A 14,355-nucleotide genomic window follows, 5' to 3' on the forward strand; every position below is an offset into this window, starting at 1 on the left:
GAGATCTCTTGGTCAGATCACTAATCTTTCGGATTTTTAATCCTACGCTACGGATAAAGACAGAAAGAAAAAAAAGTAGGTATGTTAATAATTTTCTTGAACTTCATACTCTATTCTTAAACGGAAAGAGCATGTTTCCATGACACCGTGAAAATACAAGCAGTACACTACCATGAGTTTACAGTGACCGTACTCGATAGCGACGGCGTAAATTATTTGTAGAGGCGCTGTGCCCTTATTAGTGTAAGTTTTCGGTACAAAATACGTGTCGATCGCGTTCGCGTTAAAATCTCAATTTGTATGGAAAAACGAACATCGCAAACGTTCCGCTAGAGGCGCTGTTCGTGTTTGCATACAAATTGAGATTTTAACGCGAACGCGATTAGACGTATTTTGTAACCGAAAACTTACACTAAGGGCACTGTACAATTCTCCATACAAATAATTTACGCCGTCGCTATCGAGTACGGTCACTGTAAACTCATGGTAGTGGTTCATGCAGTCCCAACATTCTATTCCTATCGTTTTAAAAATAATCCGATTCCAAAGAGTCCCACAGTGTGTTTGTTCTCTAGAAGTGCAATAGGTTCTTCAGCTGCGGTTCTATTTTCAATTCGCGGCAAATGTCATGCGGTCACCTATTATCAGTGGCGTAGCTACCAAGGGGCTAGGCGGGGCAGTGCCCCGGGGCCCTCAAGCTCAGGGGGCCCTCGAAATTCTGCTTTATAGCTGATGATAAAGTTGCTTAGCATTTTTAAAGTATTTGTATATATAATGATTTTACTTCAAAAAACCTTACCAGTTTTGATAGCAGTAGGCCCCATTTTTTTATTTGCCCCAGGGCCCTAGGTTACCTAGCTACGCCACTGCCTATTATCTTACAGTTTAGTTAGGGTTACCTTCTATCGACCGACTACCAACCGACTTCAAAAAAGGAGGAGGTTCTCAATTCGACTGTATGTTTTTCACCATCGATTAGTAATATTTTCAGAGACGCTAATCGGGCTTGAAATGACGTTTGAAATTTACCTGCACAAACCTGTGAAGTAGTTCACACCATTGAATTACTTCGCAGGTTTGTACAAGTTTCCTCACGATGCTCGTAATCCACACTGGGCCGGCGTGGGAACTCTGGCCCAAGCCTTCTCATTCTGAGAGGAGGCCTGTGCCCAGCGGTGGGACGTGTATACGCTGGGATAATGATGATGATGAATCGGGCTTGCATTGCTGCGTACAGAACTTATAATGACTGTAAGGATTTTTGTATGAATTTCGAATTGTGTACGGAATTCCAAGTTTAGGTATATTTTATACCTTAGGCTGCTATTTATTCTTAAACTACTTACTTACTAATAATTCTCAAGCAATCTTAGCCTTTATAATTTTTCTTGTAAATTTGATACACTTAACTAATACTTTGATATACTTTAATTTGGTAGTACCATCCAGATTTTTTTTTAATTTTTCCATTCAAGAGTTTATATTTTAGAGGATGGAGCTCATCGTCCCAGCACTAACGTATACGTCGCACTGATCATGGAATCATAAATCGTCGTCAAACCCCTCATTGGTTTGGGCCTATCCAACGATACCCCACACGATAGGGTTAGCCGAGAAAAAAAAATCACCCCACAATTACGCTATGGCAGGTGTACCTACCTACACTAAATGTTTTTTTTGTGTTTTTTTAAATTACCACTGTCTGCGTGACTGATATGTATATTCATGTCAAAGGTACAGCTTTCTTTAACGAACGGTCCTCTGAGCTTTGAGACAGACAGATAGATCAAGACATGGCGGAACTATAAGGGTTCCTAGTTGCACGGAACCCTAAAAACTGTTAAGATCATGAATGGAAAATCGTCGTGCAAACCCCAATGAACGATACTCAACACGTATCTACCCGAGAAAAAAAAATCACCCCCACAAATCTGTACCTACTTAACAAAAAAATTTTTTGTTTTTTCTGCTAAAGCAATTTGCATGACTGATATGTAGGTTCAGTCAATTAACAGGGTCCTCCAGAGTTACAGACAACAGATAGATGGACAGACATGGCGGAACTATAACCCTAGTTGACTACGGAACCCTAAAAACTGTTAAGATTTTGCAAATTAGTGGTAAACCCGAATCACCGACGGTTGGCTTACTTTCTCAACCTCGTATCTACCCGAATTGTATACCTACAACAAAATCAACACTATCATACTTAACAAAAAAATATGATTCTTAATCTGCTAAAGCAATTTCATATGGCCAGATACGAGGTTGAGAAAGTAAAGGGTCCTCCAGGTTAACCAAGATAAGTATTGGTCTTCACTTCACCACCACAACCCTGAGCTTCAATCAAAATAAAATTCGACATTTGCAAATTGGTAGAGCGAAGTCACCTACGGTTGGCACGTGGTCAGATAACGCTGCCGTGAACCGTGCCAACTTCCGTGTGGCCAACTCTCCTAATTACTGTTTACTAGAAAGGTCACGACGTATTAAATACACTGAAAATGAAAATACAAACGCGTAAAATATGCCGAGTTAAGTAAATACCTAATCCTAAAACTTACTAAACTCAGAATTCTGAATGAGGCAAAGAAATAACAGATGAAGTATTAAATTAAACTTAGCCCATTCTTTACCTTACCTTGTGTATACTTATTCTATGAAGAAAAAAACAACAATCTTTACTGTCAATGCATCTCTTGCATCTTAGAATACCTACATAGCTAGAAATATAAATTTTGGCAGTGCAAAGTGAGTGCAAATAAAAGATAGCAATGCAAACTCTTTTTGAAATTTCCCGCGTTTTTTTTTCTTCATTTTATGCCCTGGATGGGCGCAATTTTGAACTAATGTTTTAGAACTGCCAATACATTACATTCACTCATTCATTATGTTCAACTTCAACTTTTTTCGCGCTGTCATCGTTCATCCAACATTACCTCTCATATTTCGTTTTCTAGATTTTTTTTACCGTACAACGGCAAAAACTACTAGACACTGGCAAAATTGTCTTCCAATGGACAGAGCCATATTTTTTTAAAGAAACAACAACAACTTTTTTGCTTAATGGCAACTGGTCGCTTTAGCTTAGCAACCATTACTTCATGATATGATAGTAGTCCCCCTGGTAGTCATAGACAATTTTTTTTTTAAATACCCGACTTCACGACGATACGTCAAAAAAGTGAACGTCAATTCCGTCAAATCAAAATTTATCAAAATCAAAAACTTCAAAATGGCGTCAGCGTTTGTTTGCTAAGTAAAATGCGATAATTTCGGTTTTCGTTTCGATAATATAATATTCTCCTGTAGATTGAAAAGCAGCTTTTTTTTCAGAGCAGGTAAGATTATTTTTAACTCGATTTATTAACTTAGGTTCTAACTTAGAAGAAGCTTAATTTCGTCTATACTAGTTTTATCAATACAATACAATAACCTTATAAGGAGTTAGCCTTTTACCCGTGACTTTGTGGTGTACGCAATAAAAGTAGACATTAATCAAGGTTTATAGTAACTAAACATCAAATTTCTTACAAATCCGTCGAGCAGTCTGAAGAATTTACTAACTTCCCGACCTACTAAACTTTCGCAGGTTATAATATAGTAGGATAATATTTAGAATTTTCTGATTATAACTATTATAATACTTATATACTTTGCAAATATTCACATGTAGCACAATGAACAGTGAGATTCGATAAGCAATTGTGGAGTTAAAAATGATCTGCCTACCCTCTTATTGCATTGGTGTTATTCACTAATAGATTATTTTCAGCTCCAGAAGTACTCCCAACTGTGCTAAGAACTGTTAATAAATAGAAGTTCTATATTATTTTACAGATTGCAGGGCATCATGGCAGCCCCAGCAAATTACAAACAAAACACATCAATGTCGATGCCCAGTCCACAGACCAACCCGCGTTTGTATTTTTCTTTAAAAGTTATAACAACATTCATGACAGTTTTTCTTACCATTGCATTACTGTACTTATTAACGTGTTTAGTTTATCCCTAATTAGACTTAGTTGTTGTTAGATACTAACTGTTAACATACCAAAGTACTGAAGTGGAAGCCTTAGCAAGCTTGCACGGCCGAGTACAGTCCTTGGTATTGCTGGTCTAACTATCGCCGCATTGTTCCAATGCATGAATCCAAATCTATGCTTTTTTTTAAAGTTTGCATTAGTAACAAATCTTTTAATTTCAGTTACTTTTGATTCCTTGCCCATCTAGACTTATCTTATGTTGGTTTTGTTTCATGTTTTGTTATGTCAATACAGACTACATGATTGCGGGGCCCCCAATGAGTTTCGGTATGATGAAAGGTAATGCCAAATTATTGATCTATGTTATTTATTTTTCAAAATTGTTCTCACACTCATTCTGTTTTGGATCTAGGTTATCTTTGGGGATTTAAAATAGTAATAGCACAAAATTTTCAAATTTCCACATCACCAACTTTCATTGCAATCATCATTTTTTATGTGTATTGTTGTACCTTTAATTTCTGCTGTTTAAAGCCTTTTTAACGCCGTATTAATATAATTCTTGCTAGTCTACTGCTGCTCACACATTTCTGATTAACATTTCTGTTACATTAGGCATTAGTGCATTATTACAATTTATTTTGCCCTCACCTGACTCCTGTCCTATTCCCTTATGCTTTTTGTTTTTTCTTTCATTGTATTGCGGCTGCTTGGCTTGAAGGCGGTATGAATGCACCGCCGCACCATAACCAATACCAGTACCACCCGCAATACCAAGCTGGTCCTCCGATGGGCCACGGGGGTTACGGAGGGTGGCAGCCTCCGCAACAACCGGGCCGTTTCGGTGCAGAGAGCGCGCGGCGCGCGACCACAGGAGGCGCCGGCGGAGGACAGGGCGCCCAGGCGGGCAAGGATGACAAGACCAGCCCATTCGTGTCCTCATTGCATTCACATCCTGGATTCCAACCACAAAAGATCGGGAAAGGCGCTGGTGCGGTGAGTTCACTTTAATTCCTTAATCTAGTCTTGAGTTGGCTATGGCCTTAAAATTTAATTTTTCCTGGTCTTTGTTTTCAGTCAGAACTAGGCTCTTTATGCAACTGTCCAAAGAAAACAAATTATTGTGTATTAAAAATTTAGTTTATCTATGGTTGACTTTGGCAACCATTTTATGACCAAAATATTTTCCATCCTTAATTTACTAATGTACTGGAAACAGTAACTGCAGGAATCCTATCCTATAATTACAATATAAGTATTCAAACCTAACTCGTAAATTTCAGGGCGCCGGGCTTCCCAAGCCGCCGAAGCCGCCAGAAAAGCCCCTTATGCCATACATGCGCTACTCCCGCCGCGTGTGGGACAGTGTTAAGGCAGCCCATCCTGACCTGAAGCTGTGGGAGATCGGACGCATTATCGGAAGCATGTGGAGGGACCTCCCGGAGACAGAGAAAGCCGTGTTTGTTGATGAATATGAAGCTGAGAAGGTAGGATTTTTTTTATTTATCGAAATTTGTTTGGTTTTTAAATTTACTACTGAACAACTTACTTACTTACAACACCTGATGGTTAATGCAGATGGGGCCAAAGATATAGCACACTGTTTAAATAACATCATAATTATTCACTCAGACCTTGAATTGTGCTAAATTGTATTAAATGTCGTCAAGTTTGTAGAAAGATCATTAGCCTGGTGATTATGATGATGATGATGATGATTATGTCCAGTAAAACACTTATATTACTTATATTATTAGACTATTCAGCAAGGGAACTGTGCCTGCATGCATACATTGGAATGTGTGTAGGTATGTATCTTACATCAATTAAGTACTTTTTATTATAACAACGGAATTCTACCCACTTTACTTTATTATGATCTATATTATGACAAAAGAACCTTAGAAAATTGTTATCTAACTCAATCAACTTGAAGAAATTATATCTAAAGTTTACTTTGCAATCAGGCGCAGTACACTGAAATGTTGAAAGCGTACCAATCCTCGCCTGCATATTTACAGTGGCTGGCTCATAAATCTCGAGGTACTATTTCAACCATGAATGTATGGGAGCCATTTTGTGTGTAATACCATGCCTCACGACACCGCTTTATGTAACAACGGGTTTTACGGGCTAGTTTTAATAAAAGCCTTTTACTATTTTATTTTATCGAATATGATCTAAGATGGCCTCTTTTTATTAAATGAGTAAGTAAGCTAACACTTATACCATTCTTGTTAATGAACTAAAATAATTTCTTTTCTCACCCCCGACCGCACGCGCACGCGACGCGTTTGGGTCGCGGGTGAGCAAAGAAATTCTTTTAGTTCAATGATATGGACCTCCGCAAATTTACGCCTGATTCCATTCTTGTTGTTTCGCTGAGGATGCATCTCTCTTGTCACTTAGAAAGGGATGAACTGCGTGCCTGAGCCAATTCAAATTCAAATGATTTATTCAGTAAATAGGCCGCAATGGGCACTTTTACACGTCATTTTTTTAAACTACCAGCGCTTTCGGAAGGACCATCATTGCCAAGAAGAATGCGCCGCAAGAAACTTGGCAGAAAGTCATTTTTTCATAATAAGTAATATAATTACAAATAAAATACTTAAAAACTATATTATACAATTAAAGAAAAAAAATACAAGAAATAATAATAATAAAAATACAGGGATGTATTGGGGTCCCTTAGTTACAATCGGGTTTGTTGTGCTAACCTTTCTATTACAGAAATTAAGATGAAACTAGGGTGACTATATGATTTCTAGTTTTAGCTTGGTTACTTAGATCATTTAGAATAAAAGGCCATGTTCTATTCAGTTTCAATACCTAATTTAAAAGAAAAAATAGTAAGAGGTTTTAAATCAATGTTGGTACCCAACCCATTGTGACAATGACAATTCACTGCAATAAAGTACTCTGTATCTGTAAAGTTCCATTTTTAGGGTATATAAATATTCACTGTATATTAAATTGCACAGTACTTACATAATTGATATTTTAATAGTACAGTCAGTAACGAAAGTGGGTAAGAGTTTGTGGAGCTCAAAATGATCTATTTTCCAGTAGAGTCATGTGTAGATCGTTTTGGCCTACTTAAACGTGCTCGTCGACTTCTGTTGCTGAATGTACAGTTTGATCCCCATATCTTATATTTATGATCATGCATAATTAAATTATTATATACCCACTTCATGGTTATATCAACAACAGTACCTGACTTTTACCTATGATAATGACAACATGGCAGTCCTTTTAATTTCATATTTGTTTCAAATAGTTTTAAAATTGAATAGTAGATTCTTTAATCCGTCACTTAGATTAACATAATTTTTTACACGTATTTTTCATTTGTTAATTAAACAAAAAATGACGAAGTTCGTCAAAGTTTGAGGGCCCGTGATGTCGCGCCGAGCTAAGCAGTGTCGCACGCCGGAATATTTACTGACTACATCTTCATAATTTTTTTATTCCAAATTTTTTTTTTCGAGACGTAAGTGCACCTGTGTGACTATGCCAGCCTCATTGAAAGACTCGATGGCCACATTCATCTAACACTTCTATTGCGATGTCCAGGTTATCTGGCTGCAAAGGAGTGCTTGATAAATGTAAATTCATACTGCGTCCAACTCAAAATAATATTCACTGCACCATTGAACAGGTCCAAATCACTCAAATACCTCACACTCCACCAAAAAATGTACTAAGTCCTCAATTCTATTACAATCCATGCACATTGGGGATTGAATGATTGAATTGATTTTTGTTTAATTGGCAAAAGAAAAAACACATCCAATATTGTCTGATCGAACTGGATGGAGTAGGTAATTAGAATTGGTTAAGACACTATCCTTATTGCCTTATATCAAAGAGCCTGCCGTGTCGTCACCTCCCTACCGACCAGTGACTAACATAGCACAGTGTAACCTCTAATTTTGTCTCCACATGCACGTCACCTCATTTATATCGGGCACTATAGTCGGAGTACGAAAAGAGTTTGAAGGCCTACCACAATTCACCGGCCTACTTGGCGTACGTTGCCGCGAAAAATAAGGCCGTAGGTAAGGGAAGCATGCTTGTGGGTCTTGCATGCGTGTGTGTGGTCTGCTGGTGTAATGTAGATATACAACATTTGCTGAAAATCTAGATAAATTCTACGACAGTATGATAATGTACAAGATGCTTTTAATTATGTAATTACAACTGTGGGCAGACTAACAATGGGGCGGAAAGGGCGGCCCGCCCCCGGGCTTCAGTTCCGGGGGGCCTCCAACCAAATCAACACAAGTTCTCATGATAAAGTCTTGATTCTTCAACAAGGCCAAAAATGTGTTTAGTACATCAACTTGTAATACTGGGAGGCCTCATTTAGCTTTGCCGCCCCGGGCCCTGAAAGTGCTTAGTCCGCCTCTGTGTATAATGAAAATTCGTTTACCCTTTATTTTGACAGCTTAAAACTCAAAACCCAGGTTTCTTTCATATGTAGCAGTAATTTGGTCTTGCATGCTAACTTCATTGAACAAGTTTTGCGTTTCTGTTGTTGTTGTTTTTTTAATTGCAAAACATTCTTGAAATTTTTCACTATATCTCTAAATGCAATAATGATAAAAATAATAGCTATTTGCTATTTCCCTCTCTTCTCAAGCCTCATTTAGATGGTGCTAAAAATACCGTGCGATTTGCGTTACATTGCTGTGAAGTTGCACGTATTTCTCACTGTCTAAATTAATCTTTATAGGGTTAGGTATTAATACATCATTGTGTCAGTAGTAGGTAATTTGGAGGAAGAGAGCTCCAGTAAGAAGGGAAGCTCGCAGAAGGAGCAGCAGCAACAGGACCGGAGAATCGATATACAGCCAGCGGAGGATGAAGAGGGTATGTTGCATTTCAGTTGTTAATAGTTTTCTGGCTTGAATTACTCGCTGTAATTCCGTTAGTTCCTTTGTTTTCATGCTAATATTTTTCCTTTTTAGGGTTCCGTAGCCAAAATGGCAAAAACGGAACCCGGAACCCTTATATTTTCTCCATGTCTGTCTCTGTCCGTCCGTCCGCGGCTTTGTTTAGAGACTATCAGTGCCAGAAAACTGTAATTTTGCATATATGTAGCAACTATGCCGACAAATTGGTAACAAAAAATTTTTTAGGGTACCTCCCGACATAAAGTGGGGGGTGTTTCTTTTTTCTCCTGTAACTCTATAGTATGGGGTATCGTTGAATTAATCTTTTAAAATCATTGCGAGGTTGGGAAAACGTTTTTTCGATTCAGTAATTCGTTTGCGAAAATATTCAACTTTAAAGCACAAATTATCATTAAACTCGGATTTCCCAATTCTAAAAGCTAATTCCCCAATTCTAAAACTATTGGTTTGTAAATTTTGAAAAATTCATGGTGTCAGCCAGCAATTATATCAAACTTACAAGGAAAACTATAACGGCTAAGTTTTCTAGAGAATTATTGTAGTTTAAGCATAAATAGCAGCCTGAAGTATAAAATATACCTAAACTTGGAAGATTCCGTACAAAATACAAAATTAATAGAAAAATATTACTTGATTTCTTCGTCACAGCTACGGAACCTTATATTGGGCGTGTCCGCCACGCTCCTGGCGCCGTTTTTTTTTGAACTGCCAAAGGAACTACTAGATTGCGAAAAAAACTACTAGATTACAAAATTGCAAATTTAATAAAACTTAGAGATAATACCGAATACAAGGTTAGACTAAGGCCATCTGGTAATTCATGAGACTAAGTAATTCTTATACAATAAAATTATCATGTTATTTACTGCCCTATGAATGAAATGATTGACTGTACAGTTGTAAAAAGAGTTTTAGTATGAACATTTTATGTAGTTAAAATCTTTTATTATACATATTTTATTTTAATTACAGACCAAGATGAAGGGCTGTCAGTGAAGCATATTGCGTACGCGCGTTACTTGCGCAACCACCGGCTGATCAACGAAAATATTCTCTGACACAGTCGTGCCGGACGTGCGGTCCGTGGTTACTACCGCTAGGATGCAGGTACGCTCAGCACACTGTTTAGGTTATCAATTTTCAGAAATCGAAATATGATAGGTAAGTGGGTGACGTTGGTAAGTCACAATTCATTTTCGAGTGCCAACTGCCTTTAATAATAGAATTATTACCAGGGTTCGTAAAATATGAGAGCAAAGTTCGAAATTTGTTTTTACGATCCATCAGTTACCTTTCCGCGATAACATGGACATCTTGCAGTGGGTAGTCAGCACTAGCGCTACCTACCCTCAATGTACGCCACATTGTATGAAGTGACGATGCACCGGCCAAAAGTATCGCCGACATATCGAGATCGGATTTTAAAAACTATATTTTCTGAAACTGGTACTGGCAGATTTGAAGTAAAACTATTTTCAATTGTTATCAGATTCTCAAGAAACAAGTGCAATCTCTGACGATGCACCAGAAAAAACTGGAGGATGAGTTGCAGCAGATAGAGGAGAAGTTTGAGGCCAAGAAACGCAAATTCATTGAGAGCAGCGACGCTTTCCAGGAAGAGTTGAAGAAGGTATTACTAGAGCCATTTTCTATGCCTACTTACTATAAGTAAAAGTTGCTTTAAGAAGTAATAGTCAATCTTTCTTAAAAATTAGGATAAGGCTACGTTTCTACTAGCGACTCGCATGCTTTTGGCAACTCTAGTTGCCTGTCAACACTCTTATTTTGTTATTGAATGGAGATCAACTGAAAATTCGAAGCATGTCATTGGTTAGAGATGTGTTTGTCATGAACCAATAGAAGCGTTTCATTCACCTATCCGTGCTCAACGCAGCTCCAGTGGAAACAGGTAAGCGGAGCAAGGTTTTTTGTGTTATACAAAACAAAGAAGAGTTATGAAGTATTTAGTTAATTTAGTCTGCCTCACCGCACCCCGCTCGCTTATTTGAAAAGAGCCAACTACAGGCCCTCGCTACGCATCCTCGCACCGCTCAGCTTACCTCGCATATCTCTGGTGGAAATGCAGCCTTTATCATTGAGATCAATGTAAACATTGAAACCTGTTTATCAACGAGGTAGTAAATAAATAAATAATTTATATATTTCAAAAGGATAACATTGATCTCATTCTTGTTAGTATAAATCTTAAAAACAATGTTAGTACTTACAGACTAAGTTTGATTTAACACATGTAATAATTTCATTAATAACCTAACCAACAGAAAGTTGCAAAACCCCCGACTTTGTCACTTCAAAGTTCAATATCTTAAAAACGGCTGAACCGATTTTGATGAAACATGTCTAAGAACCATCGCTAAAAACCTGCTTTCAAATAACAGAAACCGCATTCAAAACGGTCCACCCATTTAAGAGCTACGGTGCCACAGACACACGTAGCGGTCAAACTTATAACACCCCTCTTTTTGCGTCGGGGGTTAAAAACAGGACCACATCAGCTATCATCTAAAAAACAAGCTTATGGTTTTTTTATTTGTGTCGCTAGCATTGCAAGCCGGCAGTGGACGACGATACGTTTCAACGCATGGTGGACCGAGCGCTGGAGCAGATGCGGCGCGGCATCAATCCCGCCACGCAGTCGCTGGCTCTCAACGTCTGCGAGAGGAAAGACGAGGTATATGTACAGTCGAATCATTTAATTCCTATGCTAAGAACGCTCTCACAATAAGGGTCTCTCACATTTATCGACGCAAACTTACGGCCCTAATATTAAAATTGGGCTAGTTTACCATCTACAACAAAGATACACAAGCGATCCCTTCAAATAGCGAACCTACTGTGTTAAAAATAAAGTTGTGTTAAATACTTGTGATGTATACATATGATTTAATAATATTGTAAATCTGTTTTAAAAAAAATATATACCTCGTTGAGTTTCTTGCCGGTTCTTCTCAGCAGAGGTTTTTCCGAACCGGTGGTAGATTTTTTTTGCCATTCATAAGTGCTGTTATAGCCTAAATTGAATAAAGATATTTTGACTTTGACTTTGACAAGATGTAGGTTCATTGAGTCTATGCCAATTTCAAATGTCGAAGTTGTTAAACGAGCCTGACAATAGTGGCGCCAACTAGCCTGTCAAATTAACAGAAACTGCAAGTTAATCGTCGTCGTTAGTCTAATTTCTTCCACTTTTAGCGATAAGATTGACTTGATATTTGGTACAGACGTGTAGTTTGTATGGCAATACGAGTGATCAGCAAAAAATCTGTTATTAATAATGATATTTTCCAGCCAATGGATCAAGATCAGAACGCCATTAAACAAGAGAGTAACGGCCCTAACCCGCCAACCCAGGTTGATAAGGTGTCCACTACAGACGTGAAGCCCGATGGGCACGTCACCACCGAGCTGAATAAGACAGAGCCTGAGGTCAAGAAGGAAGAGAATGGACATGATGAAGGTATGGATAACCGTCATAACAATGTCGATGTAAACTTTTGGATTGGTTAAGGTTTACGTAAAGCCGGGTGCAGACGAGTGTAACGTGTAATGTAACATTACGTGTAATTTAGCGTCAACAGTGTGGACGGCACACGAACTCAAAGCGAACGAACACTGCGAGCGCCTTTGTGTTCGCGCGAAAAACCGACAGCCGATGGATCAACACCGAGCGCCGCGCGAGCGTTACATGTAATGCTCGTAGTGACGTCCTCACGTAGAATTCGTGTGTACATTACACGCGATAGATTACATTACACGTTACACGTCTGGACCGGCTTAACATTAATAACAAATAAAATAGCAATTTTTAACAATCGTTCCTATTCTTTGAGACTTAAGCTACCAGTCAATTTGTTAGTTTAGAATTCGCAAAAGAGAAAGATTGTACAGTGACAAGTTATTAAAGTAAAAATATCTCTGATTTCGAGTGTGCATTATGTTCTTAGTTGAACGCAAAGAGGAGCATCCAGAGGTGAAGGTAGAGGCCAAGGAACCGCCGGCGGCCGCCCCGGCGCCCGGCGCGCCGCACGCCCCGCCCGGCCCGGGTGCCCCCGCCGGACCCCAACACATGACCTCTCCACCCCATCATGGTAACTAAAGTTTTAATTCAATAGGACAGGGATGGCGAGTCGAACCTTTATTACTATGCGATTCAACTGCTACATAGTAAAAGAGGATAAGTATCTAAACTCCGACCCTTTAGGAGACTTTACTTCTTACTCCGGCGCGGACGCTTAGGGTTGTCGGTGTATATTTTAGATTAATTAACTACCGGCAAATAATTTTAGTACGATAGTTAACTTAAAATTGTCTTACGTCTATGCCTAGACAAACAAGATTCTATGCCGCTATATTTATATTATATTATTATTTTATATACTACATTTAAAGCTAGCGCATGGTACATTATTAATGCCATTAATGAGTGAGAGTAATTTATTGATTACTTTGCTCATTGCTCTGTATTGGCAGTCTGTGTCGTTCGTTTCTACATTACAACTACAGTGTTACTCGCTCGAAGCTCGTTGGTGTCTTCGTTTTCCTGAAAAAGGAAACCGCTCTCTTGTTTCTAGTTCCGAAAGACATTAGCTAACTGGTGTTTCGGAATCCTCGCATAGCACAGCTCTAGTGAAAAACAGCTGAGCGGAGCGAGCGCTAGGTAAATGAAGCGTTCTATTGGTGCATTAAAAACACATTCATCGCAACACATATCGCACATCTCAGCCTAATCCTACTAATATTATAAATACGAAAGTTTGTCAGTGAGTGAGTATGTTTGTTACTTCTTCACGCTGGTCGGATTGGGATGAAACTTGGCTGAAGTTAGTTTATAATCTGGATTAAAGCATAGGATACTTATTATCCCGATATTCCCCGATATTGCCGGTGAAATACTGGCACTTGAGGTATCCCATCTTAGGCCTCTAGGTTGCGACGCATCTGCAATCCCCCTGGTGTTGCAGGTGTCTATGGGTGGTGGTGATCTCTTACCATCAGGAGACCCACTTGCTCGTTTGCCATCCAGTCAAATAAAAAAAAAAAAAAAAACCCCACGGGATAGGGATAAAAGCTCGAAAATAACAACCGCTGGACGAGTCTTGAAATTGGTATTACTACGTAGCTGGACGTTTGAATAACACGGACTACTTTATATCCGATATTCCCACGTGATTAGGATAAAATCTGGAATTTACACAACCTCAATGAAAACCATTATATAATTTTGGGAATTCCCAGGGGAATTTGTAAAAATTCTAGAAATTTCAATTGTAACTACCAGATCGAATAGTTTCCGCGTGCGAAGCCGCGGTAAACTCTAGTTGTACAATATTTTTTAGCCATGATGATGCCTCGAACCCGAACGCGCCGCCGCACGCGCCGCCTCACGGACCGCCTCCTCCCGGGGGTGAAGTACTCGCCTTTTACCG

General features: G+C 38.8%; 1 pseudogene; it reads left to right on the top strand.

Moving 5' to 3' along the window:
- Positions 1–3,175: 3,175 nt before the first annotated feature.
- LOC141435864 (uncharacterized) lies at positions 3,176–13,165 on the top strand (annotated as a pseudogene).
- The last annotated feature ends 1,190 nt before the right edge of the window (positions 13,166–14,355 follow it).

This window comes from Choristoneura fumiferana, chromosome 15 (genome assembly GCF_025370935.1).
Source record: "Choristoneura fumiferana chromosome 15, NRCan_CFum_1, whole genome shotgun sequence".
Taxonomy (NCBI): domain Eukaryota; kingdom Metazoa; phylum Arthropoda; class Insecta; order Lepidoptera; family Tortricidae; genus Choristoneura; species Choristoneura fumiferana.